This window comes from Periplaneta americana, chromosome 6 (assembly GCF_040183065.1).
Source record: "Periplaneta americana isolate PAMFEO1 chromosome 6, P.americana_PAMFEO1_priV1, whole genome shotgun sequence".
Lineage (NCBI taxonomy): Eukaryota > Metazoa > Arthropoda > Insecta > Blattodea > Blattidae > Periplaneta > Periplaneta americana.
Window position 1 is genome coordinate 147522417 of NC_091122.1, and position 26072 is coordinate 147548488.

The 26072-nt window shown below is 36.9% G+C and overlaps 1 protein-coding gene across 1 annotated transcript in view; it reads left to right on the top strand.

Annotated features, from left to right (window-relative positions):
- Window positions 1-8488: 8488 nt before the first annotated feature.
- pigs (pickled eggs) overlaps window positions 8489-26072 on the top strand; it is a 339813-nt gene continuing 322229 nt past the window's right edge. Inside the window, exon 1 of the mRNA XM_069829267.1 lies at window positions 8489-8662. The gene's annotated coding sequence lies outside the window, so the exon portion shown is untranslated. The remainder of the gene's footprint in view (window positions 8663-26072) is intronic.

Here is a 26072-nt window from a genome sequence, read left to right on the forward strand (position 1 = left end):
ATCAGTTGCGAGATTGTCTAGAGACAACGGAATTGGTGTTAGCGAGGTAGTATTTGACGACATGAGACCGGAAATTCGCCATGTAATTATCTGACATTCGCCTTAAGTTGGTGAAAACCCCAGCCAGATAATCGGCCCAACCGGGATACGAACCCACACCCGAACGCAGTCTCGGATCACTAACCAAACGCGTTTTCGTCCGAGTTATATCCGTTAGGACTCACGTGACATACAGTCCGCGTGACATCAGACCTCCGTTTGTAAAGTCTGATTCACAATAAACCGGGAACGGAAACGACAACGAGAACGGAAATAATGTTAGAATAAATATATTTAAATGTGAGCATTCACAATAGTTAATTGTGAATGCTCACATTTAAATACATGTATTTTAACAATATTTCCGTTCTCGTTGTCGTTTCTGTTCCCGGTTTATTGTGAACCAGCCTTTACTGGATAACACACCATATCTAAACAAGATTCAAACCAAGACCTACACATAACATTTTTTAAATTCTTAGTTTTGTCTTAAAAACTGTAATCTTTTTAAAATAACGTTAATGTGTCATCTTACGATCCCTTATTCAAATTGAGAATATTTCAAGAGCATTTCAAATTCTGTACTCTGCAGCTGTGAATTCCGTAGCGTCTCGAGCGGAATGTTGTTCTCTCCTTTCCAAATAGAAGTGGAGGCGCATAGTTTGGACGGCAAACTTGCTTCCGGAATTCCGGGAACTTGTTATCGTCATACCTTCTGTTCCGAATTCCGGGATCGTACTGCTACTGCTTTATAATTTTTATGTAAACTCATCTTCTCCCTTATTCATCCCTAAGGCCATCAGTCATACAGAACCTCACTTTTGTGTAATAAACAGAGCTAGGAAGTTCGTACGAAAGCAGTAGATTTCAGTTGAGTAGGCTACAGCGTGGACCCGCGCCTCACTACAGATGATACACAGTATGTTCACAAACAACGCATCAGTGGCGGCTCGTGAACTTGTGGATTGGGAGAGCTGAAGTAGATTTCGGTACATACAAATTTCACTTCTTGATACCAATAGTAATAAATATAGGACAAAAATAAATGCACTACATATCGAAAAACCAAAACTTCCTGACTTAGTTGGGAGATGTCTGTGGGACCATTTGCTAATCCCTAAGAAAAACTAATACCATTGATTTCAGTCTGAATTTCAGATCTGCAGACACTCAACTTACAATCTACCAGTTCATTCTTAATTGTCTTAGAATAACGATAAACAGTGGCATGTTCCAAATGATTTTTGAGAGGCTCGTTTAGATTACTCACGAACTGTAGCAACCCACGAAACACATCAGGGTTCTTCGAATCGTTTTTTCATCATGTCCCCTAAGGAGAAGTTCATATTGACCACAAAATTTGATACAATCAATATATTTTTTAAAATAATTTCACGATTTTTTCTCACTTCTTGATTATGTTTGAGAATTTTTGTTCTGTTCGTTTCACTTAATTGCACAGTAGTATGAGTTGCGTAACATAGCCAATGAAGCAACATTTTTCAGGTGAGACTGCGAAGATTCGTGCATTTTGCTTTTTTAGGGGCAAATGTCCTAAATCTGTCACACCACTCCTAGTCCATGCAGCATCACCACCGAAGAGGAGGCAAGGAAAACAAAATACAGATTTTTTTTTTGTTCACATCCACGTAACCACAAATGCTTAGCGTAAATTTCATTGTTATACTTCTTTACATATATGCACTATTTCGGCTGGATGAAGCTTAAGTAATATTTAAGTCGGGTAATGGACGACCTTTTAATTTCACTTCATTACATCAATATTCTCCGCAAGGGAAAGTTGAGAAAAATAAAATTAATATTCTGTAATTCACACACACTCATGCTTGCAAATTTGTACTGGTTAAGTTACCGTACTAAGACGTCACACCAAAGCAACACTCAGATATACTGATGGTCAACAATTTTCTAATACTGGAAAAGAAGTCTCTTTCGTATTTTACGTGCTATATCAAAAGGATGCTACTCGTGCAATCATTTTGAGTTAAGGCAAATATTAGGTTCTGCTGGAGGCTGGATATATACGTAATAATAAGGCAATTATATTATTTCGTTATATTAACTCGATAGGATTCTACAACAATAAGTATGTGAAAAGAAAATAACAATTTTGTCATTAAGTTTCAAGGGAATAGAGAATCCATTTGACGCAGCATTACAATAGCGGTGTGGGAGGAGAGGAAAGATCCCTTGTGGCCTGGCTCTGCAAGCCATGCAGCGAGATATGGATTTTAAACAGCGGCAGTTTCCCTCTGCTTCCCTTCACCTCTCTACCCCCTGACCATGCAAGACACACTCTCTATGAGCTGACCACCCTGCAGATCCCAGGACGACTTTGAATGCAGTGTCAATTCCAATACAGTCGACGCGCAAAAAGATAATGCATAAGATAATAGTACATATTCCCGGCCAGATGAAATATAAAGCAATTTACCAATAAAAGCTGTAACAATTCCTCTAAAAATTAAAATAAATATTATTTTTATTTTCCTGTCAAAGCAGGGAGTGCTGCAGCTCCGCTGCTGTTATGGACGAGCCGCCCCTGCAACGCATAGTGACATTCTGTGGAGCTGTACACAGTCGTGAATAGTTTGAAGAACATTATTAATTTATATTAATATTTTACGTTCTGAACAAAGTTCAGCAACTTTCCATTGAAATTTAATGTACAGAACTATGTTTATTCGTATCTGCCTTTTAGAATACAAGTTATATTTTTCGGAGAACGAGAAAAAAATTAACTTCCTTTACTAAAGTTATTTCTCCAAAAGAGGAGTTCAATTTTCAGTAGACTAAGTATTATTTACATTAGAAAACGTGGCTATGAGGTAAACTTTTAGTTGATTATTTAACGACTCTCTCTAAACTATTAGATTATTTAACGTCCATAGAATCAGTGATGAGGCTGGGGATTCGCTATGTGTTTACCTGACATTCCCTTGAGGAAAACCTCAAAATCTCCAACCAGGTATTCAAACCAAGCTGGTACATATGTATGTATGTATGTATGTATGTATGTATGTATGTATGTATGTATGTATGTATGTATGTATGTATGTATGTATGTATGTATGTAGCCTATGTACGTATGTATGTAGCCTATGTACGTATGTATGTATGTATGTATGTATGTATGTATGTATGTATGTATGTATGTATGTATGTATGTATGTATGTATGTATGTATGTATGTATGTTCTATTACTTATTTCGGGCTTCCCATTAGCCTTTTAACATTTTTTTAAGTAGGCCTATAGTTCCGACGAATACAGAATGTAACTTAATTCCAGTAACTTGGCCCTAGTACTATGTTGATATTTCTGTACCTATTCTGGACACTTCGTTAGCAACAAACGAATATCAAAGAATTTGCTGAGATCGGGCACGTCTTTCTTATGGCCGCATGAATGGAAGGCCAGGAAGCTAGACTAGACGGCATTTCGGAAGGCGGTCGGCTGCTATATGCGCCGTAGCATTTCTGATATCTGACGTCACAAGCTTGTACAGTAGAACCAATCGGAATCGGTCAGTAACAAGTACTTCTCGAGTTCGTTTGTTCATGTGTGAGTGTTTCAATACATAGAATAAGAACTACTAACATTTACTATGTGTGTGTGTAAGATAAATAAATGGAAGAAAAGACTGTAAAAAGACAAGTACTGCACAAGGCAGGCGCGGAAAATAGTGTTTAAGGTGTATGATTTATTTAAAAAGTTGATGAGCAGAACGCTGCCGGCCATCTTGATGCTGGCTGCAACATTGCCAACGCGCAAGAAACGACTGCAGAAGCATGTGGTGTGGGATTGAGAACCGTGCAAAGAATATTGTTAGTGAAGGAAACAGGGTTTGTTTGGTGTCATGCTTACAGTAATCAACGGCTAAGGTCATTACTGTATTTTGATAATTTAAATTCTCTCCTGCGCTATTTGTATTGCACGTGCGCGTGAAGTACGATGTGGCAATGTTGCAAGCTCCCTAGCTCTCTCTGTCTCTCTCGACGCAAACGCTAGCAGACTACCGCCTTCCGAATTGCCGTCGACTCTAGTGCCACAGTCTAGTATATACAGTCACGAAGCTTGAGTTGTGAGGGTGCTAGGAACAATAAACTGTGCCGGTACTATTTCGCATTGTCTGTAATGAGGCGACAGTAGCGATCCTAGTGGTTAGCAACTATCTATGGATGCATATTTACTACGTATTGAGTTCCTGACTGTATATACTAGACTGTGCTAGTACTGTACCCACAGACGAGGCATGTTGAGTTAATATGAAGGTGAGTTCTCCATTCGAGTCACCAATAGCGCTCTGAGATTAAGGCGAGAATAATAGACGCGTGCCAAAGCTGTTGAACCGGTATGAGGGTAAGTACTCAATTCGAATTTTAACCAATAGCTAATGAGAGATTAGTAGACGCGTGCCAGATCAGTTGAACCGGTATGAGAATATGTACTCCTATTGAATTTTCATCAATAGCGCTATAACGCTATGACATTAATGAAAAAATAGTAGACACGTGCCAGAGCTGTTGAACCGATATGAGGGTAAGTACTCCTTTCGAATTTTCACTAATAGCGCTATAACGCTATGAAAATGAAAAAATAGTAGACGCGTGCCAGAGCTGTTGAACCGGTATGAGGGTAAGTATTTATTTCGAATTTTCACCAATAGCGCTATAACGCTATGACATTAATGAAAAAATAGTAGACGTGTGCCAGAGTTGTTGAACCGGTATGAGGGTAAGTATTTATTTCGAATTTTCACCAATAGCGCTATAACGCTATGACATTAATGAAAAAAATAGTAGACGCGTGCCAGAGCTGTGGTACCGGTATGAGGGTAAGTATTCCTTTCGAATTTTCACTAATAGCGCTATAACGCTACGACATTAATGAAAAAATAGTAGACGCGTGCCAGAGCTGTTGAACCGATATCAGGGTAAGTACTCCTTTCGAATTTTCACTAATAGCGCTATAACGCTATGACATTAATGAAAAAATAGTAGACGCGTGCCAGAGCTGTTGAACCGGTATGAGGGTAAGTATTCCTTTCGAATTTTCACTAATAGCGCCGTAACGCTATGACATTAATGAAAAAATAGTAGACGCGTGCCAGAGCTGTTGAACCGGTATGAGGGTAAGTACTACTTTAGAATTTTCACTAATAGCGCTATAACGCTATGATATTAATGAAAAAATAGTAGACGCATGCCAGAGCTGTTGAACCGGTATGAGGGTAAGTACTCCTTTCGAATTTTCACTAATAGCGCTATAACGCTATGACATTAATGAAAAAATAGTAGATGCGTGCCAGAGCTTTTGAACCGGTATGAGGATAAGTACTCCTTTCGAATTTTCACTAATAGCGCTATAACGCTATTATATTAATGAAAAAAATAGTAGACGCGTGCCAGAGCTGTTGAACCGGTATGAGGGTAAGTACTCCTTTCGAATTTTCACTAATAGCGCTATAACGCTATGACATTAATGAAAAAATAGTAGATGCGTGCCAGAGCTGTTGAACCGGTATGAGGATAAGTACTCCTTTCGAATTTTCACTAATAGTGCTATAACGCTAAGACATTAATGAAAAAATAGTAGACGCGTGCCAGAGCTGTTGAACCGATATGAGGGTAAGTACTTCTTTCGAATTTTCACTAATAGCGCTATAACGCTATGACATTAATGAAAAAATAGTAGACGCGTGCCAGAGCTGTGGTACCGGTATGAGGGTAAGTATTCCTTTCGAATTTTCACTAATAGCGCTATAACGCTATGACATTAATGAAAAAATAGTAGACGCGTGCCAGAGCTGTTGAACCGATATGAGGGTAAGTACTCCTTTCGAATTTTCACTAATAGCGCTATAACGCTATGACATTAATGAAAAAATAGTAGACGCGTGCCAGAGCTGTTGAACCGGTATGAGGGTAAGTATTCCTTTCGAATTTTCACTAATAGCGCCGTAACGCTATGACATTAATGAAAAAATAGTAGACGCGTGCCAGAGCTGTTGAACCGGTATGAGGGTAAGTACTACTTTAGAATTTTCACTAATAGCGCTATAACGCTATGATATTAATGAAAAAATAGTAGACGCATGCCAGAGCTGTTGAACCGGTATGAGGGTAAGTACTCCTTTCGAATTTTCACTAATAGCGCTATAACGCTATGACATTAATGAAAAAATAGTAGATGCGTGCCAGAGCTTTTGAACCGGTATGAGGATAAGTACTCCTTTCGAATTTTCACTAATAGCGCTATAACGCTATTATATTAATGAAAAAAATAGTAGACGCGTGCCAGAGCTGTTGAACCGGTATGAGGGTAAGTACTCCTTTCGAATTTTCACTAATAGCGCTATAACGCTATGACATTAATGAAAAAATAGTAGATGCGTGCCAGAGCTGTTGAACCGGTATGAGGATAAGTACTCCTTTCGAATTTTCACTAATAGTGCTATAACGCTAAGACATTAATGAAAAAATAGTAGACGCGTGCCAGAGCTGTTGAACCGATATGAGGGTAAGTACTTCTTTCGAATTTTCACTAATAGCGCTATAACGTTATGACATTAATGAAAAAATAGTAGACGCGTGCCAGAGCTGTGGTACCGGTATGAGGGTAAGTATTCCTTTTGAATTTTCACTAATAGCGCTATAACGCTATGACATTAATGAAAAAATAGTAGACGCGTGCCAGAGCTGTTGAACCGGTATGAGGGTAAGTATTCCTTTCGAATTTTCACTAATAGCGCCGTAACGCTATGACATTAATGAAAAAATAGTAGACGCGTGCCAGAGCTGTTGAACCGGTATGAGGGTAAGTATTCCTTTCGAATTTTCACTAATAGCGCCGTAACGCTATGACATTAATGAAAAAATAGTAGACGCGTGCCAGAGCTGTTGAACCGGTATGAGGGTAAGTACTACTTTAGAATTTTCAATAATAGCGCTATAACGCTATGGCATTAATGAAAAAATAGTAGACGCGTGCCAGAGCTATTGAACCGATATGAGGGTAAGTATTCCTTTCGAATTTTCACTAATAGCGCTATAACGCTATGGCATTAATGAAAAAATAGTAGACGCGTGCCAGAGCTGTTGAACCGGTATGAGGGTAAGTATTCCTTTCGAATTTTCACTAATAGCGCTATAACGCTATGGCATTAATGAAAAAATAGTAGACGCGTGCCAGAGCTGTTGAACCGATATGAGAGTAAGTACTTCTTTCGAATTTTCACTAATAGCGCTATAACGCTATGACATTAATGAAAAAATAGTAGACGCGTGCCAGAGCTGTTGAACCAGTATGGGGGTAAGTACTCCATTAGAATTTTCACCAATAGCGCTATAACGCTATGACATTAGTAGACGCGTGCCAGATCTGTTGAACCGGTACGAGGGTAACTCCTTTCGAATTGTCATCAATAACGCTCGTGTTCACAGAAGGAAGCGTAATTTTAGACTTTTCTTTAATAACGCTGGATATTTTTTTCCTCTGCTAATAAAATTTCACACGAAACAGAGATTTTGGAAATGAATCGGATATTAATTATTCTACATTATCCTTCATGTCCCGCGCCGTGGCGTCGTGATCTAAGGCCTAGGACTCATGTTACGGAAAGCACGCTGCTTTGAGTCCTTATGAAGGAAGAAATTTTCTCATGAAACTTCGGGCAGTGTATAAGACCGGTGCCTGCCCAGCACCATGATGCACTAGGAGAACTACAATAGGTAGTGAAATCCGATTATGATAACCAGCGGAATGCGCGCTGGTTCGAGTCTTCATGGAGGATGAAATGTTCTCATGAAATTTTGGGCAGTGTATGGGACCGATGCCCATCCGGCATCGTGATTCACTTGAGGAGATTACGAAAGTCAGCTATGACGTCTGTTGCTAACCAAACGATACCTCCCTTCTGGTTGGATGATCGTCCACCTCTGCTTCGGCATGTGGACGTGAGGCCAGCAGCCGGCTACTCGGTCTGGTACCCTAAAGGGTTGTAGTGCCACAATCGGTTATTATTATTATTATTATTATTATTATTATTATTATTATTATTATTATTATTATTATTAATCCTTGATATTGTATTACACAAATTCATTTCTAAGAAAAGGAAGGTGAATTTACAAAACCTCTGTAGGAATCGAACCTGGATCCGCTGAAAACACGGCTGAAATTGCAGCGTAGAATCATCTGTCTTTATTTTCATGAAGGTTGCAGAAAATTGTAAAAATCATTACATTTTCTGTATTTTTCTCGCTTGTTATGGATCTGTTTTGTCATTCGCGAACTGCAAGACTGCGGAATCAAAATGTGAAATGAAAGTAGCGTACTGCCGTATTTCTACAGTTTGTAGCTGAATGTCACGGCCCCTGAATCCCCTCACTGCCGCTGCGGCAGCTACAGGATTCCAGTGAACTGACAGATTCTCCGGCAGTCGCGCACAAGCAGTCATAGGAGGAGCAAGTACGGTGTTCCACGTGTATCGAACGAAGCATGGCTCCTCACAGATGAGCCTCAGCCACTCAGTATTTCAGTAGTGTTCGTGCGTCGTATTTCAGTGTTTGTTATTATTTCGTCCTATCTGTTATTTTGAGGTGAGTGTTACTTAACGTATATATTTCTTTCTATGTTTTGTATTTGTTGCCAAATGGATTTCGAATATTTTGACAGTGGTTTTATAATATTATTGTTTATATTAACAATTACATTTTCATGGCGCCTTTTTTTTTTTTTATAAACCGCGAGAGCTGTGTTTAAGTGTGAAGCATATTTTATTCAAAATGGAATTTTAAAAGCTTTCGCTTCTGTAGGCCTATTGTATTGTATTGTATTCAGATAACATTTTCATGGAACACTAATTGGAATCGCATTATTGAAATCATAATGATCTTTCGCTTAAAATAGTTGTACATAACCTGTGATTATTAAGATGTGCGAAATGCGATAGATGAGTTGTCAAATGTCTGGTTGTCTAGAGACACAAATTATTTACATTTGTGTACGAGTATGGGCCTTCATCAAAGCATTATGTCGTTTGAATACTGACATAAATCTGGCCACGAGTCAGTGTTTGGAAATATGAAAAAATGCTTAGATTGTGGGAAACTTGTTTTGAAATCAAATGTAAACAAGCCGGGATAATTCGTTATTTATAGTCTGACAGCTCTGATAGCACTCAATTGAGTGTTATTTTGTCGTTGTTGGGGTTAAATATTACTTATAAATTTTATTAATATTAGTTTTAAACTTGTACTTTAGGTTTTCTGACTTGCCGGTCAGTAAGAATCGAACTATTGAATATTTCGGCGCAATGTTTATACACGCGTGTTTGTGATTGTTGATGAGATTGCTTGTATCGATTTTGTTAGGTTAGGATGATAAACGGATTTGTCTTTATCATTGTTCATTAATTTTTTTTCCGTAAAATATTTGAATTTTTTCACTAAACCGAAAAAAAATATGATGCTGGTGTAATTAATATTTTATTTATCCAAATTGTGAAAATTAATGGTTACACTGCCGGTCAGTAAGAATAGAACGTTTGAATATTTCGGCGTAGTGTTTATACTCGCGTTGATGAGATTGCTTGTAACGATTTTGTTAGGTTAGGATGAAAAACGGATGTCTTTCTTATTGTTCATTGAATTATTATTTTTTTGGTCAGATACTTGAATTTTTTCACTAAACAAAAAAAAAAATAAGTTAAGTAAATAAAAATAAAATAAAATAAATCTGATGTTGCTGTAATATTTTATTTCTCCAAATTGTGAAAATTAATAGTTGCACTTCGGTAATCTTCACCGTAACTTAAGGAAGCGATTTAACAGTATGCCGTTTTTGCTCTAAAGAAACAGCATCACAGCCTTCGGAAGTGTATGCCACTATTACAACTGTAGTTGTTATTATTTTGGTCTTCGGAAGTGTATGTGCCACTAATTATATCGAGAGAAAATACTCTAGTTTTTATTATTTTTCTCCACGATAAAATGCTAATTTTTACTCCATTTGTATTGTATTTTTCGTCCAGTTTCTTTTATTCACAGCTATATGGAATAGACCAGACTTTCTCCACTTTTTTGATGTTGAGGCCCTCTTTTCCTCACATTACGTTAATGCGGCCCCCTGAGGTGAGGTGTAGATTGTGGAACATAGTGTCATGAAATGTGGTTTATTAAAAAAACAGATATTACAACCATCTTAATAAATTAGGATTAGGTCATTAGGATATTGCTAATGAATGTAGGTCTGGAGTAACTTCTAATGTATTTAAAATTGTTATTAATCATATAAATAATTAAACAATATTTAATTAAATTTAAGAATGATTATTATTATTTTTTGCTGTCTCCCCCATTAATTGCTCTTTGGCCCTCCCGTTGCGAACCACTGTTAAGGACCATTTTTTAAATACAGAAAAGGTCTAAGGATCATCTCGTATTGTACACTTTTAACTTCTGTACGGTAAGGGTAAACGAAGTTTTATGAATTAATTTGCCATGGATTTCATAAATTTCTGTTTCAGTTTAAGTGAAGGATGTCTGTTATTTTTATTTATTTTATTTTAGTAGGTTATTTTACGACGCTTTATCAACATCTTAGGTTATTTAGCGTCTGAATGAGATGAAGGTGATAATGCCGGTGAAATGAGTCCGGGGTTCAACACCGAAAGTTACCCAGTATTTGCTCATATTGGGTTGAGGGAAAACCGCGGAATAAACCTCAACCAGGTAACTTGCCCCGACCAGGAATCGAACCTGGGCCACCTGGTTTCGCGGCTAGACGCGCTAACCGTTACACCACAGTTGTGGACGGATGTGTGTTATTAAACGCAAAATTAGCATTAGGTTTAATATTGGACCTGAATGTAAATTGGTTAAATTGAATTTAAGAGAAATGCCGATGTTATTGAATTTTTTTTTAGTTTTGAATGCTCACGCATGTACTTGGTAGGCGGCATTGCATTGGACGGGGACTCTGTGGACGTTTATGGTAAAATCGATGTGATGTTTACGATGAGCCTTTCATGAAATCGCAGTCAGCAATCGCTGGTTGTCGGGTGTTGTAAGAGGTGATATTTTTTAAAAGATGAAACGAATTTTGACACGTCTTCGGCAATAAAAATTATATTTAACACATGATTATTGGATTAGGCTACGTTGCTGTTCCATGGTGTATCGTGCAAGTAAGAGATTTGGCGTAGTCTTTGCAATTAGACAAGTCGTGTTATAGAGTCCATGTGGGACGGGCTCTCAGCCGCTTTCATTGATTGCAGCTGAAGTTTAACGTCTCTCAGGTGTAGGTAGGCCTATTCTCTCACTTTGCCGGCGAGTCGGATTTTCAAGCTGATAGCGACAAAGGAACAAAGGAGTTTATTTCTCGCTTCCTATCCTTTTCCGTTTCTGAAAGGAAAACGACCGAGCGAAGCTTAATTGAGAATTCGTTCGTAATTTGCCATTTTTTAGTGACGATAGTTGTATGAAACACGTTTCAGAGACGTAAATTTTGACAATGACAGTAATATTAAGTCTGAGACTCCAGAAGAGATATTGTAGTGTAAGGATCTGGTTGTGAAATCTAAACCTTTTTGAAACTCATTTTCGGAAAAAAGTTAATCTTATTTCATTTTCGGAAAAGGTAAATTTATATTCAGGAAAGATCAACAAATTCAGTTTCGGAGTTAGAGAAGTGAAGTTCTAAAAAATAATGCCAGATTTGGAAAAAGTAATAATAACAAAAACATACAGTAATATACTAATACAATATACATAACCTTAATTATTGTCTTCGGAATATGTATTATAATTATATCTTTCTCGTGTTAAATTTTACCGTACCTGGTTAACATGTTTCGGTCTGCTATTGGTGTGTATTAATTATTGTATTCATAAATTATGACTGGGTCACACTTGAAGAAGCAAGATGCTTGAGTTTGGGTATGAGAAATAAGGTAGGCCTACTACATATTGTATATAGAAAAATTAATTATAAATAAGTCTGTATTATTAATACACATTAAACTATTTACTGTAATTAGGCCTACATACATATTTATAAATATATTACGTATAAACATACTATGTCGAGAATATGATATTGATCAAGTGACAATAAATAAATAATACAAATTCAGTAGGTCTTTTTGAAATACCTTCTTTGGTTCTTTTTTTAATTGGGTCATTTTACGACACTTTATCAACTGCGACGGTTATCTAGCGTCTGAGTGAGATGGTAATAATGCCAGCGAAGTGAGTCAAGGGTCCAGTGCCGGAAGTTACCCAGCATTTGCTCCTAATGGGTTGAGGGAAAACCCCGGTGTACTTGAAATAATTAGTCGTAATACCGAACATAGTATTTTGAAACAACATTCAATCAGTTAGCCGATTTCTCATCAGCTGAAGATGATTGGTTCGATTCTGTGACCTTTTTTTGTGATGGACAAAGCAGCTTTGGGCAAGGCAGATTTTCTCCAAGGGCTTCGGATTTTAATGTCGGTATTATTCCACTATCGCCTTATAAATTTCTATATTAGTTTAGCGAGTAAAATTGATCAAATTTGTATAGTTGATATAGTAATAATAATAATAATAATAATAATAATAATAATAATAATGATGCTTTATTTATTCTGACAGAGTTAAGATCGTAAGGACTTCTCGTCCACTCAACCAGAGGATTATATAAGGATTCAGCTATTTTTAAACGTTCATAGCGAGAAGTACGATAGGCCCTACTCTATTTCTATAATAACAATAAATCAATCAATTTAGATAGTCTTCTACAATGTTTTGTAGCGGTTTTCAATAATCGCGTTGGCGACACTCCGTTATATGAGTAATCTACTTGCTGAATTTAATTTAATGTCTCTTGGAAGTCGTATATTACTTGCTGAGCAACTTTTATTGTATAAAATATTCAACGGTCTACTGGATAACAGCGAAATATCAGAAATCCAGATTAACGCTAGAATATCACATTTAAGAAATCGTCAATTGTTATATTATAAAAAACCATATACTTCAGCACATAAAAATTCACCAGTGTTAAAAATGTGTTCAAATGTCAATGAAATATGTAAAACATTGGATCTAGATTTCAGCATTTCTTACATGAAATATAAACATTTTCTTAGAATAACTCTTCTCGGGTTCTCAGCCAGGTGAGTTGGAGGAAGCTAATCTCCAACTCACCTGGCTGAGAACCCGAGAAGAGTTATTCTTCATCAAACGCCGGGAAAGCCTCAAGTCAAACATTTTCTTATTAATATACTGAAGGTAGTTGATTTTAAATAATATTGCTATTTATTTACTACTCTGTAATTTGCCATTTATGGCTACATTTAACATATTTTGGTTATGGTATCTATTCTTATTTATTTTTCAATTATTTTTATTTTGTGTTTTTCATTTATATCTATATCTGTGTATTTTATTTAGGTAGTATCTGTTTGTCTGTTCATTTTTCATTTTTCATTTTTCATTTGTATTTACACTTTATCTTGCATTTGTATCTCTTTTCTCTCTTTTTTATGTTATATCCAATTTTATGTTGTAAGAAAATATCTGTACTGTCTATTGTAATTGGGCTTTGCCCTGTTATAGACATAAATAAATAAATAAATAAATAAATAAGTAAGTAAGTAAGTAAATAAATAAATAAATAAATAAATAAATAAATGAATAAAGGAATAAATAAATGAATGAATAAATGAATGAATGAATAAATAAATAAATAAATGAATGAATGAATGAATGAATGAATGAATGAATGAATAAATAAATAAATAAGTAAATAAATAAATTTTGCACATCTGTAGTCTGGCATCCTCAGAATATAAGTTACGCAGTTATTTTTTAACCTCTTCCCTTACTGTTTATTTTATCAGTTTTGTGAAAAAAAAAAGTGTCATATTTTTTTATTTCCGTAAAAGGTCATTTAATATTGCAGAATCACTGTACATCACTAATTTTCTTACATACTTAAAAATTACTATGAAGTAGACAATGGGACTCAAACGAGTTAACTCGGGTTAATAAATTTTGACACATGTTAGCAACCCGAGTTAACTCGGGATAATAAGGGAAGTGGTTAATAATAATAATAATAATAATAATAATAATAATAATAATAATCTTCCGAAGTTTTGGATCTTTTTCATTCATGTGTAGTTTAAGGACCAGTATCACGATATCACGCAAATAAGTTAAAATTCATCTGAGGAAACAAAACCTAACCTAACTTAAACCAAAGTCACATAAACTAAAATTAATCAAAGAAAATCAAAGCTAACCTAAGACACCAAAACTGACACAGTTCATTCGCATAATTATTTAGATATCTCTCTAGAATCCAATGCCCGGAGCGAGGAATATAAGCTCAACTGCAGATGCGTGAATGAAAGAAACGACACAAATCGTTATGTGGATTGTAGAATTAACCCCCACCACCCAAAAAAGAACTAAATAATCATTGTTAACGGGATATGAACCCACGCCCTAACGGAGACACGGAGTACAAGTCCTTGTTGCTACCCCTAGACTACATCAATAGTCCAAATTAAGTTGAGGAGGGGAGGAAACTGGAAGAGAAATGCAGAAACATGAATGACATTTTTTATGTCCGCTGTATGTTTAGGATGTTGCTCGGTGTTGATGTATTGCTGTCTTGAAATGAGAAAGAAATGGATTGCTGGGAACTGTTAACACTGAGTTGGTAGCCAGGCGCTACAACCATACCTGCTTTCGAAACTTTATTCTGAAATACAGGAAGCTTTAAAAATAATTTTCGTCCCTGATTTATAGACTTCCTTCTGTATACCAGCAGCGAGAGAGGGGAGCGCGCGTAAGGATACAACGCATCTCTCCCAACCCCAGATAATTACCGTGGGCGCTTGGCTCGTGGAAGACAAGGGATTTCTTTAATGACAGCCATTGGAAGTAGCGGTATTTTAATATGTTGTTGAATTTAATGACGTACTGACAAATTGCTTCTTTGTTCAACGATTAGGAAGCATTGGCCAATATGTCCTTGTGTACGAACCGGATAGGGCAGAAAGCTCCATGCACGTGCGGTTAAGTTTTGTGTTCACTAAAAAGAAAATTGATTTGATAGGAATGCTACGTCTTGTTACAAAACCACCTTGACTTCCCTTAAGAAGTTGTGAATATGCTTGCCTTCTTTTTGCCTCCATGTTGTGGCAGTGAATAAAATAACAAATAACGAGTGTACCGGGGTCGAGGTTTAATGTCTTATCATCAGACATTGGATTTTTAATTCGTTTTATTAGTAAATTTGTTATCAAATGTCAGTTTGTTTCCTGGCTAAGCGTGAAGTACAAAGAATCCAAGCTTTACTTTTTATTTTCGAAAACTTGTAGCTTATTTACAGCTTACTAACGAAGCTTTAGCTTCTTAGAGTAGGCCTACCAAAATCAGACCTACAATTTAGAGGACTCGTTCTTGCAACTCTACCTCTAAAACCGTTAATGGCAGTGGCGACTCGTGATATTTTTTGTACGTATGAGATTGACGACTGATGACCAAGACAAAAACTATTAATAATAATAATAATAATAATAATAATAATAATAATAATAATAATAGAGCATGCAGAATCAATACAAGTAGGCCTATGTTAGTCTTTGACTCACCATTCTGGAACTGGCAATTTATTAGTAGTGAAGTTCGATTCTCCTCCCCTTTTTAGTTGCGAAGATGGCTCCTAAGCCATTGTACTGCCCGATATTTACCGATGCTCCGTCGTACGTCAATGAAATTAATTTCTTGCTACAGTTAAATTCTTCTAAATGATCAAATACAACTTCATATATTCTTTCGGCTGTCCTGTCATCTGAAAATCCTGTTAATTCTTGTATTTATTATAGCTTATTTTATTTATATTTATGTAATTTTGTTTTTTGTTCATTTTATTTTGTATATGATATTTTAAATTATTTATTGTTTCGTTTATTCTATTCTTTTAAAAATGACCAATGGACTAGTTGGTAGAGCAGCTGGCTACGGACTGGAAGGTCCGGGGTTCGATCCCAGGTGGTGACAGGATTTTTTCTCGTTGCCAAACTTTCAGAACGGCCCCAAGGTTCACTCAGCCTTCTATAAAATTGAGTACCGGGTCTTTCCCGGGGGTAAAAGGCGGTCAGAGCGTGGTGCCGACCACACCACCTCATTCTAGTGCCGAGGTCATGGAAAGCATGGGGCTCTACCTCCATGCCCCCCAAGTGCCTTCATGGCATGTTACGGGGATACCTTTACCTTTTACCTTTTACAAGGGTACTTGAAAATTCGTAGTCTCTGAGAGGGTCTTCATCACCCAGAAAGAAGGGTCGTAGCCATCGGCGTGGCTCAGTCGGTTAAGGCGCTTGCCTGCCGGTCTGAAGTTGCGCTCGGGCGCGGGTTCGATCCCCGCTTGGGCTGATTACCTGGTTGGGTTTTTTCCGAGGTTTTCCCCAACCGTAAGGTGAATGCCAGGTAATCTGTGGCGAGTCCTCGGCCTCATCTCGCGAAATACCGTCTCATTATCACCAATCTCATCGACGCTAAATGACCTAGTAGTTGATACAGCGTCGTTAAATAACCAACTAAAAAAAAAGAAGGGTCGTAGTATTAGGATACGCGGTCATATCCTTAAACGCGGTTAAACTCAAGCCATACCCCTCCCTCCGCACTGTTACGTGTCCACTAACTTCACTGCTAGAAAAAAAAACTGCTGTAAGATATTTGGATGGTTCCTCGGAAATTATTTCTGAGCTGTGCAGTGGCGACAACTCACGAAGGAAAGTGGAAACTTAAAGGAAATTATTATGTCGGAACGCATTGAAAATCAAAATCTGTAATTAAAATGTTTTCTATCCTCAGAGGCACGAAATTAAACTGTAGGATCAGCCTCATATTCTTCATGGAGGAATCGCCACTGGTTAAGGGTTAAAGAACCAATAAATAGCTATCTTTTTGCAGCCCAGCTAATGTAGGCTGTGTGTGCTCAACTGTTACTCGTACCGTGGTGCTGTGATTCCCGGCTCTGCGAAATGTGCCTCGTGGTTTACACGACCGCAGAACGTCTGTCGTGTACGACAGGTTTCCAGTTTCCGTTTGAGTGATGTGTTCTCGTGATATATGATGGAAGCATATTCGGAGCATTTGTGTAATTAAATATTAATGCTGACAGTTACAAAGCATTACGCAACTTGGATGAAGTCCCTTGTTGCATCAATCCCTTTGATTAACTTGTTGCCGGTAATAATGCATGTGCGATTCTTTGACAATAGTAATATGCGTTACAAGAGCGGTATGTTGACGTTTTCATGTTCGAGGAAAAGATTGAAAAAGCGAAACGTAGTTGAGCTTTTTTAATTTCCGAGAACATGAAAACAAACATACCGCTCGTGTATAGTACATTATTTTGTGCGAAGATCGTTTATTATATACCTGAAAGACGAATTTCTAATTAGTTGCAATGAAATCTCCATGTTGGTTTCTGTTTAATGCAGGGGCGTATTTTGCGGGCTACCGGGGCTACCGGTAGGAAATTACAAAAGAAAAAGTTTATAATATAACATAATGTAATAATTTTGTATTATTAGTTTTACCATAGTAATTAAAATTAAAATAATTGTTAGATATATTTTGTGTAATAATAGGGTCAGCGGTAGCCCAAACCCTTTAACCAGTATTTAATGACGGCAACTTCGGAACACCAAAATATCTTTCTTCAACATTGTTGCTGTAAAATGTTTTCTGTGTTTACTATACTCCAGCAGGCCGTGATATACGTCTGTCTTTTTTTTCCCCAGTCTATAAATGCGAACTTAAAACAAACGGTAAGGTTATGTAATGATTTATTTTTCATTTTAATATTTTAACAATATTATTTATATAACATATTGCAGTAATAACATCGGCATCTGGAATCCCGTTGATTTTTTCACGGCTTCCCTAATGTTACTTGTATCAGGAGTGCAATAAGTTTCGTGGAGTAGTAGACTTTACTTAATTTTTGCAAATATTTAAAAACAATAATTAACATTGCAATTTAGGTGAAATTTCAGTGGTAAGTTTCCAATTTATAATTATTACTATGTTAAACGTCTCTAAAAATAATATGTTAAAAGCCTAAAGCAGTATAATGAATGTCGCGCTTAAGCGGTAAGGAGAGGGAAATTGTTATGTGTGTTACGTTGGGAATACTGAATGTGGTATTTCACACTTACCGCGTATTGGTTCTGGCGGAAAACAAGCAAATACGCACGATCTCGCACAAAAATCATTGAATTCCTTGTCGCATTTTAGGTGTAATGGACGATGTAGTGTGAATCGGACATCCTTCGTTGCACCGTCTATTTAATAACCAGTAAAGCCCAGGGCTGAAAAAAAAAGTTTTATTTAAACAAATAACAACAAAATATGTTTTTTTTTTGTTTTAAACTCTTTTTATACGGTTTTAAACAGTGCCATGTTGTTGTTGTTGTTGTCGTCGTCGTCAACTAATGCTGAGTTCTTGGCAATAATGTCATTAACTCTCTTACTCTCCAATATTTCTCACAGAGTTTTTTTTTAGTGTGCAGTCATACACAATATGTGCAGTAATAAAACAAATGTTGTGCAGTAATAGAAGTTTAAAGACAGCAACAAATATCAAGTGAAAGCAAGTCTTGTATTCATGGAAATTTGCATTATACAGAGTGATTTATATAGAACTGACACATTTCTTTCATTAATTGTTTCAAAACGAATTGTGTTAGAGACAACTTATTATACCTAAAATGTAGAGGAATTTTGGGAGATTATTTACCTCTATAGCAAATGTTGAAAATGTCCTCCATCCTGCATAAGGCACAACTCAACACGTCGTTCCATGTTACTGGCCACTCGTTGGAGGACTCTGTTGTCAATAGCTTGAATCTCCTGTGTGATGTTGTGCTTCAGATCGTCCAATGTCTGGGGACGTGTGGCGTAAACCCTGTCTTTTAAGTAATCCCATAGAAAGATGTCACGCGTTGTCAAATCCGGAGATCTCGGTGGCCACAGGTTCCTGGAAATTATTCGGTCGTCAAAGAAACTTGCAATTAGTTCCATGGATTCATTTGATGTATGGCATGTAGCGCCATCTTGCTGAAATATCCTTGACTCAGCTCTACATCGTCCAGTTTGCTCAACAAACTCCATGAAAATCAGTCGGTACTCTGCAGTGTTCACAGTCTGGTTAAAAAAAATGGGCCCCACTATTCTCTGTGCGGATATTGGGCACCAAACTCCGATTTTAACCGGGTGCATAGGTGCTTCATGGATGACATGTGGATTTTCGATGGCCCAATGGCGTGAGTTCTGTGAGTTCACATAAAGAGTCGTTGATTTAATGTGTACTGCATTTTCACGTTGACACAAAATGTCGAAAACAGCTGTCAACAATAGGAATAAAACATAAACATCTGCGCATCTAGTGCTGCCAACAATAGGAATAAAACATAAACATCTGCGCATCTAGTGACAAGGAATCGAAACTCCAGAACATTCTGCTTAATTTGGTGCTAAAATTGGGTCATTGAATGAATTTCCAACTGAATAATTAAAGAAAGAAATGTGTCAGTTCTATATAAATCACTCTGTATAAGTTACACACAGTTACGATAAACGGAGAAGTATAAGTAATGTAAACAATTGTAACATAATTATGCAAAATTGATGTAAGAAATTAACTCGTAACAGCCAACAGTATCTTAGAATTTTGGTGCCGATTTGTGCAGTAATAAAAATTGCTTAAAAAACTCTGATTTCTCACACACAGTGGGTTTAGAGGAAAGGGCTGGACATAAGATTCTGATCCATTTCTTTCTGAAGACTTCACAATGGACAATGTAGTGAAGAAAAAATTCCAATTTTGTTCAAGTATTTTGACAAACAGTCATACCCTGTGAGTAATCAAAAGGATGTAACTGCACTTTTCCTTGGATACTCAGGAATTATATTTTGTATATTAAGACTCTCCCATCTTTTATTATTTGAAATTTCGTGGGAACGGTTGATATTTTGAGTTGATTAATATTTTATCTGTTGAAAATGATGAAGTTGACATTTTTTAAAAATATTAAACATGTTTTATACATAGGGTTTCCAGATGAGTATTGTAAAAATTAGCGAAATTACAGTTTTTTAAAGAAAAATTCCGGTAACCGGCATTTTAATGCACAGTTCCCTGGTATGAATGCGGTCCTGGATCGTACACACATTCGTACTAATCTTCTGCAACCTTTTCCTTTATAGATATTCTATCTTTTTCAAATATATTTAAACATAGTAATTAAGTCTATTGATACTTCAATCTCACACTGGGATATAATCATTCTTGCATTTAATTTTACATTTTGTACGATTTTAACCTAACAGCACTGAAAAAACAAAGAAATGCAACACGCAAATAAAACAGCGCCCAAAGGCAAACAAATGCAACGTGGAAATGTAGGATACGTTCGTTTCGATGTAGAACGGAGTAAGCGCAGTCGTTTTTAGACATTGACTATTATCTTTGCACAGATATGGATGCTTTCCTTCAGTCATTTTGTAGAAAGAGTGTACCATCATAGACTTTACTCTGGTTAAATGAGGTATCAGCTAACCATGTTTAAGTAATCGCTGATTATGAATGGTGCACAGAAATTACATTTTAACCACGGCTGCTGTTTAACCGTCGTTTCGTAACCTATGATTACTGCGTTGTTAAGCGAGGTTGATGCACTTCGCCATAAGTTGTAGTTTTAAAATGTTTTCCGATTTGTACATATTGTCATAGAAAATACTACTCTAATAGACGGATATAAATACAGTACTGTAACAAATAATATACAGTATTTAGTCCCATTTCTTATAACTCGATCTTTGGAGCGATAGATCACGTATTGAAAGAGTCAGGGGAAAGTTTTGATTTTTTATATCGTAACTGCGAGGAAGGTTGTGAGGTCTCTGCAGCCTCTTCATTAAGCAAAGTACCGGGGTTTTTCCCAGTGGTAAAAGGGTTCTGGATTGTGATGCTGACATCATCTCTTTTAGTGCCGAGGTAAAAAAAAAAGCACAGAGGCGCTTCTTTCATGTCTCTCGAATGGTCGAAATTTTGTTAAATGTTTACATAACTATTCAAAAGAAATTTTTACTGCACTGTAGGTAGTAAAATATTCTGAACTTAATGTTTCTCAACGTATTACATATTAAAATGGAATATGAACAAATTCCGTCCATGACTTAAAAGAAAAGAATATAGTCATACACAAAATACGGTTTTCTCCATCATCTGTCATCAAGGATTAGTGATTTTGACCCTTTCCGTCCTGTTGTGAGAACTGTGAACAAATATTAGACATTCAGAAGTTGCGAAACTCCTTCGTCATGAGATCAGTAAGGAGAAACATCATCATTTAATATGACACAAAATCTAAGACGGGGGGGGGGGCTACACATCCAGTTCTCTGAAAGGGAGATGTAGTTCAATTTACCTACCGGGAATCGAATCCGGAACCGCTGGATTTATAATTTAGAAACGCTACTATCGCTATTAATTTTCCTATGAAAATGTGTTTTTTTACTCGGTTACTTAAGGGTTTAGGTACAGCTTACAGCAGTAAAATTTTTGGAAATATTCGACATTTTTTCCTTCATTACTGTATCTTGTACAATAATGAAAATTGGTATTTGTAAAATAATGTCCTTCTGCTATATGAAAAAAATATATTGTTGCGATTTAAAAAAAAATTATTTATATATCGTCGGTTTCTTGGTAAAAGTGACCAAGTCACATTCCAAGGCTTCCAAGCATTATGAAAATTTAAGACACAATTTTATATTAAAAACTAATAATATAGCACATTTACCTTCAAAGTAACTTCTTACTAACACCTAAAGAAGTACAGTTATTTTTGGATGGATCATTAAACCTTTACATGCCTTTTCCCAACAATTTTACGTTTTGGACTTGGTCACTTTTACCCAAGAAACCGACGATATATACTTTTTTCAAAATTTAAAATGTTGGCAGTTCACTGTCCAGTGATGAAGCGTTTCCCTCATAACTCATAAAATTATTAACTTTTTCATGTTCTCTTTCTTTTATTGTATTGCTAAAACTCATGTTTACAATATCATACTCTTTCAACTACATTTCTTAATAAATAATGTATTTTTATTTTGTATTAGAAGTAAATACTGATATTTGACCATTTTTACAATAAATTTATTTTTTTTTCAGACAATCTATCAAAGGTAGAGAAGTGATCTTGCATCATATTGTAGATATGACATGCATAAATACACACAAAAAGTTCGTCACAGAATGTTGGATAGTTTTTGAGTTATGTGGGGAAACGCTTCATCACTGCACAGTGCACTGAATTTTGAAAAGAAAGAAAATGTAAATATTTTTTTTTAAATTGTAAAAATATTTTTTTCCATATAGCAGAAGGACAGTGTTTTACACATACTAATTTTCATTATTGTACAAGATACAGTAATGAAGGAAAAAAATGTCGAATATTTCCAAAAAGTTACTGCTGTAAGCTGTACCTAACCCATTAACGATGCTGTATCAACTGTTAGATTCTTTAAGCTTCGATGGATTTGGTGATCCATATATTGTGGGTCCCTATCACCACGGCATGGCGCGTGCTCAGGTTGCGGACAGAGGAGACTATCTCCAGATATGGAGGGTAGTTGGGAATATATTAAATAAACAGTTGCGGACAGCCGATGAGGGGTGGTCCTCCAGCTTGAGAGTTAGAGGAAGGGCTCATAACCCATCACCTTAAAAAAGACTTGATACGAAACCCCAACATAAGTCTCGGAATGGGGCTGATTCTTTGGTGCGCATGGAAAGGAATGAAAAGACCTTTTGGGAGGACGAGACGTAGGTGGGAGGATAATATTAAGATATATTTGAAAGAGGTGGAATATGATGCTAGGGAATGGATTAATTTTGCTCAGGGTAAGAACCGATGGCGGGCTTATGTGAGGGCGGCAATGAATCTCCGGGTTCTTTTTTAATTTGGTTATTTAAGGACGCTGTATCACCTACGAGGTTATTTAGCGTCGATGAGATTGGTGATAGCGAGATGGTATTTGGCGAGAAGAGGCCGAGGATTCGCCATAGATTAACGGAATTCACTTTTCGATTGGGGAAAACCTCGGAAAAAACCCAACCAATCAATCAGCCCGAGCGGGGATCGAACCCGCGCCCTAGCGCAACTTCAGACTGGCAGGAAAACGCCCTAACCGACTGAGCCACGTCGGTGGCCATCTCCGCGTTCTCTAAAAGACATTTGTAAGTAAGTAATTGATGATAGCGAGATGGTGTTTCGTGAGATGAGACAGAGTATTCGCCATAGATTATCTAACATTCACCTTACATTTAGGTGAAACCTCGGTACAAACTCAAGCAAGTAGGTAATGAGCCTAAGTGGGAATCGAACTCGCGTCCGAACGCAGCTCCGGATCAGCAGGTAATCGCGCCTACCGCCTGAGCTACTCCGGTGAATCCAGTGGAAGATAAAAGTTCATTTAATCATTATTGAAATCAACTGCATATACCATTTCTATACTTCGTGAAATGAGGAATTAGTATTTTGTTCATAGTTCACAGTGTTATTATTATTATTATTATTATTATTATTATTATTATTATTATTATTATTATTATTGTTCGCGGCCCCCGATTAACTGCTCCTCGGACCTCTAGGGGATCGCGGCCCCTCGGTTGAGAATTACTGGTCTAGACGCACAGGTTAGTTCAACAGTAAGTAACAGTGGATCACAGGTGTGAAGTGTACACATTATTTAGCGACATATCATTGTCAGAAATTGTTTACGTGATGATACTGCGTGTTGCTGACATTACTGTGATATGTAATAGAGTTGATCAGAATTTACTGTCCAGTCTTGTTACGCGGAAATAGAATTCAGTCGGCACTGGCGCCTGCGATAGAATATTGGACGCTCTCAAAACGAAGCTGGAGGTCTTTTTTTCGAATCAACTTGAAGTTTTGATAGTGGAATGCTTGACGTATCAAGTCAGCGAACTCCCGATTTGTCCACTATGCCTCTCCCCTCCCCTCCCCTCCCGTCTGCCTTCCCCCTTCTCTCCTTCCTTTTCGTCTGATGTGGCGGTTTGAAAATAATGTCTGAGAGCATTAACGTCATGCTTTTTTCCGACGAAAATGAAATCAGCGGATTGTTCAGAAATGTGTGAGGCATTTTCTTTCGTGGCAAGATGCAGGGATCGTAAAGTGGTACATTAGTCTTGCTGCACACCGTGAAAGCTTGAAATTATACTATGTTTTATGACATGGCTTTGTGCAAATACGTTTTATGAAGAAGAATTGCCGTAATGGACAAAGCGGCCATATGGAGGATTTCCCCTAGCAAGCATAAGAATTTTTCTCCATTTTTACGACTTAGAATTATTTTTAGTAACTTATAAATTCTTACAATATATAATAAATAAATATCATCATCATTATTATTATTAGAACAATTAAATAAGATAGGAATTAATGGAATTGTTTTGAAATTGTTTGCTTCTTACTTAAGAGAACAGATGTAACCAAAATTTATAATAAATTTAGTAGCACTCGAAATATTAATATCGGAGTCCCACAGGGGATTGTCCTCGGCCCACTTTTGTTTTTAATATATATTAATGATTTATTGGCAGTTAATTTAAAGAAATTCAATGCTGAGATATTTTCGTATGCGGATGACACAGTTGTTATTTTTGCAGGTGAAACTTGGGATGATACTTTAATGCAAACAATGGCATTACATTGATTAAAAATTGGTTTGATTCCAACATAATAATAATAATAATAATAATAATAATAATCCGTGGCGCTACAGCCCATGAAGGGCCAAGACCTACCAGCCGGCTGCTGCCCTCACGGCCACATGCCGAAGCAAAGGTGGACGATCATCCAACCGGAAAGGAGGTATCGTGTGGTTAGCACGATGAGCCCCCAGCCGTTATAGCTGGTTTGCGTAACCGGATTTCGCTATCTATCGTAACCCCCAAAGTGCATCACGATGCTGGATGGGCACCGGTCCCATACACTGGCCGAAATTTCATGAGAAAATTTCTTTCCCCATGAGGAATCGAACCAACTGGCATTCCGTAACGCGAGTCCTAGGCAGGATGCCTTAGACCGCGACGCCACGGCGCGGGACTTGATTCCAACATACTTGTCTTAAATCATTCTAAAACCACGGTTGTACCATTTTCGTTAACATCTGTTGGTATGAAATCTCCTGATTCGCTCGTATGTTTAAAAATTCATACATCCAATTGTTCTTCTAATAGTTGTAACTGTCCTATTCTAAATGAATCTCCTCAAGTTAAATATCTCGGCATAATAATCGACCAACATTTACGTTGGCATAAACATATTCTTTTTCTGTGCAATAGATTAAGAAAAATTATTCACTATTTTGTCATCCTACGAAATTACTTGACTGTCCATACTTTACGACTGATTTACCTCTGATTTACAAGCTATATTACAATACGGCATTATAGGATGGGGTAGTGCTTATAGCACCTCCCTCATGCCAACAACTCTGCTACAGAAAATAATAATAAAAATATGCCTTAATAAACCTCTTGATTATCCTTCAGAGCGTCGACTTGGTTGGCGAGTTGGTATAGCGCTGGCCTTCTATGCCCAAGGTTGTGGGTTCGATCCCGGGCCAGGTCGATGGCATTTAAGTGTGCTTAAATGCGACAGGCTCATGCCAGTAGATTTACTGGCATGTAAAAGAACTCGTGCGGGACAAAATTCCGGCACACCCGGCGACGCTGATATAACCTCTGCAGTTGCGAGCGTCGTTAAATAAAACATAACATTAAACATCCTTCAGAGCTGCTGTATTCAGAATTTAAAGTATTTGACTTCCATCAAATTTATAACACTGTATTACTGAATTTCGTACATAAAAACCGAAAAATATTTAATTTATATTCACA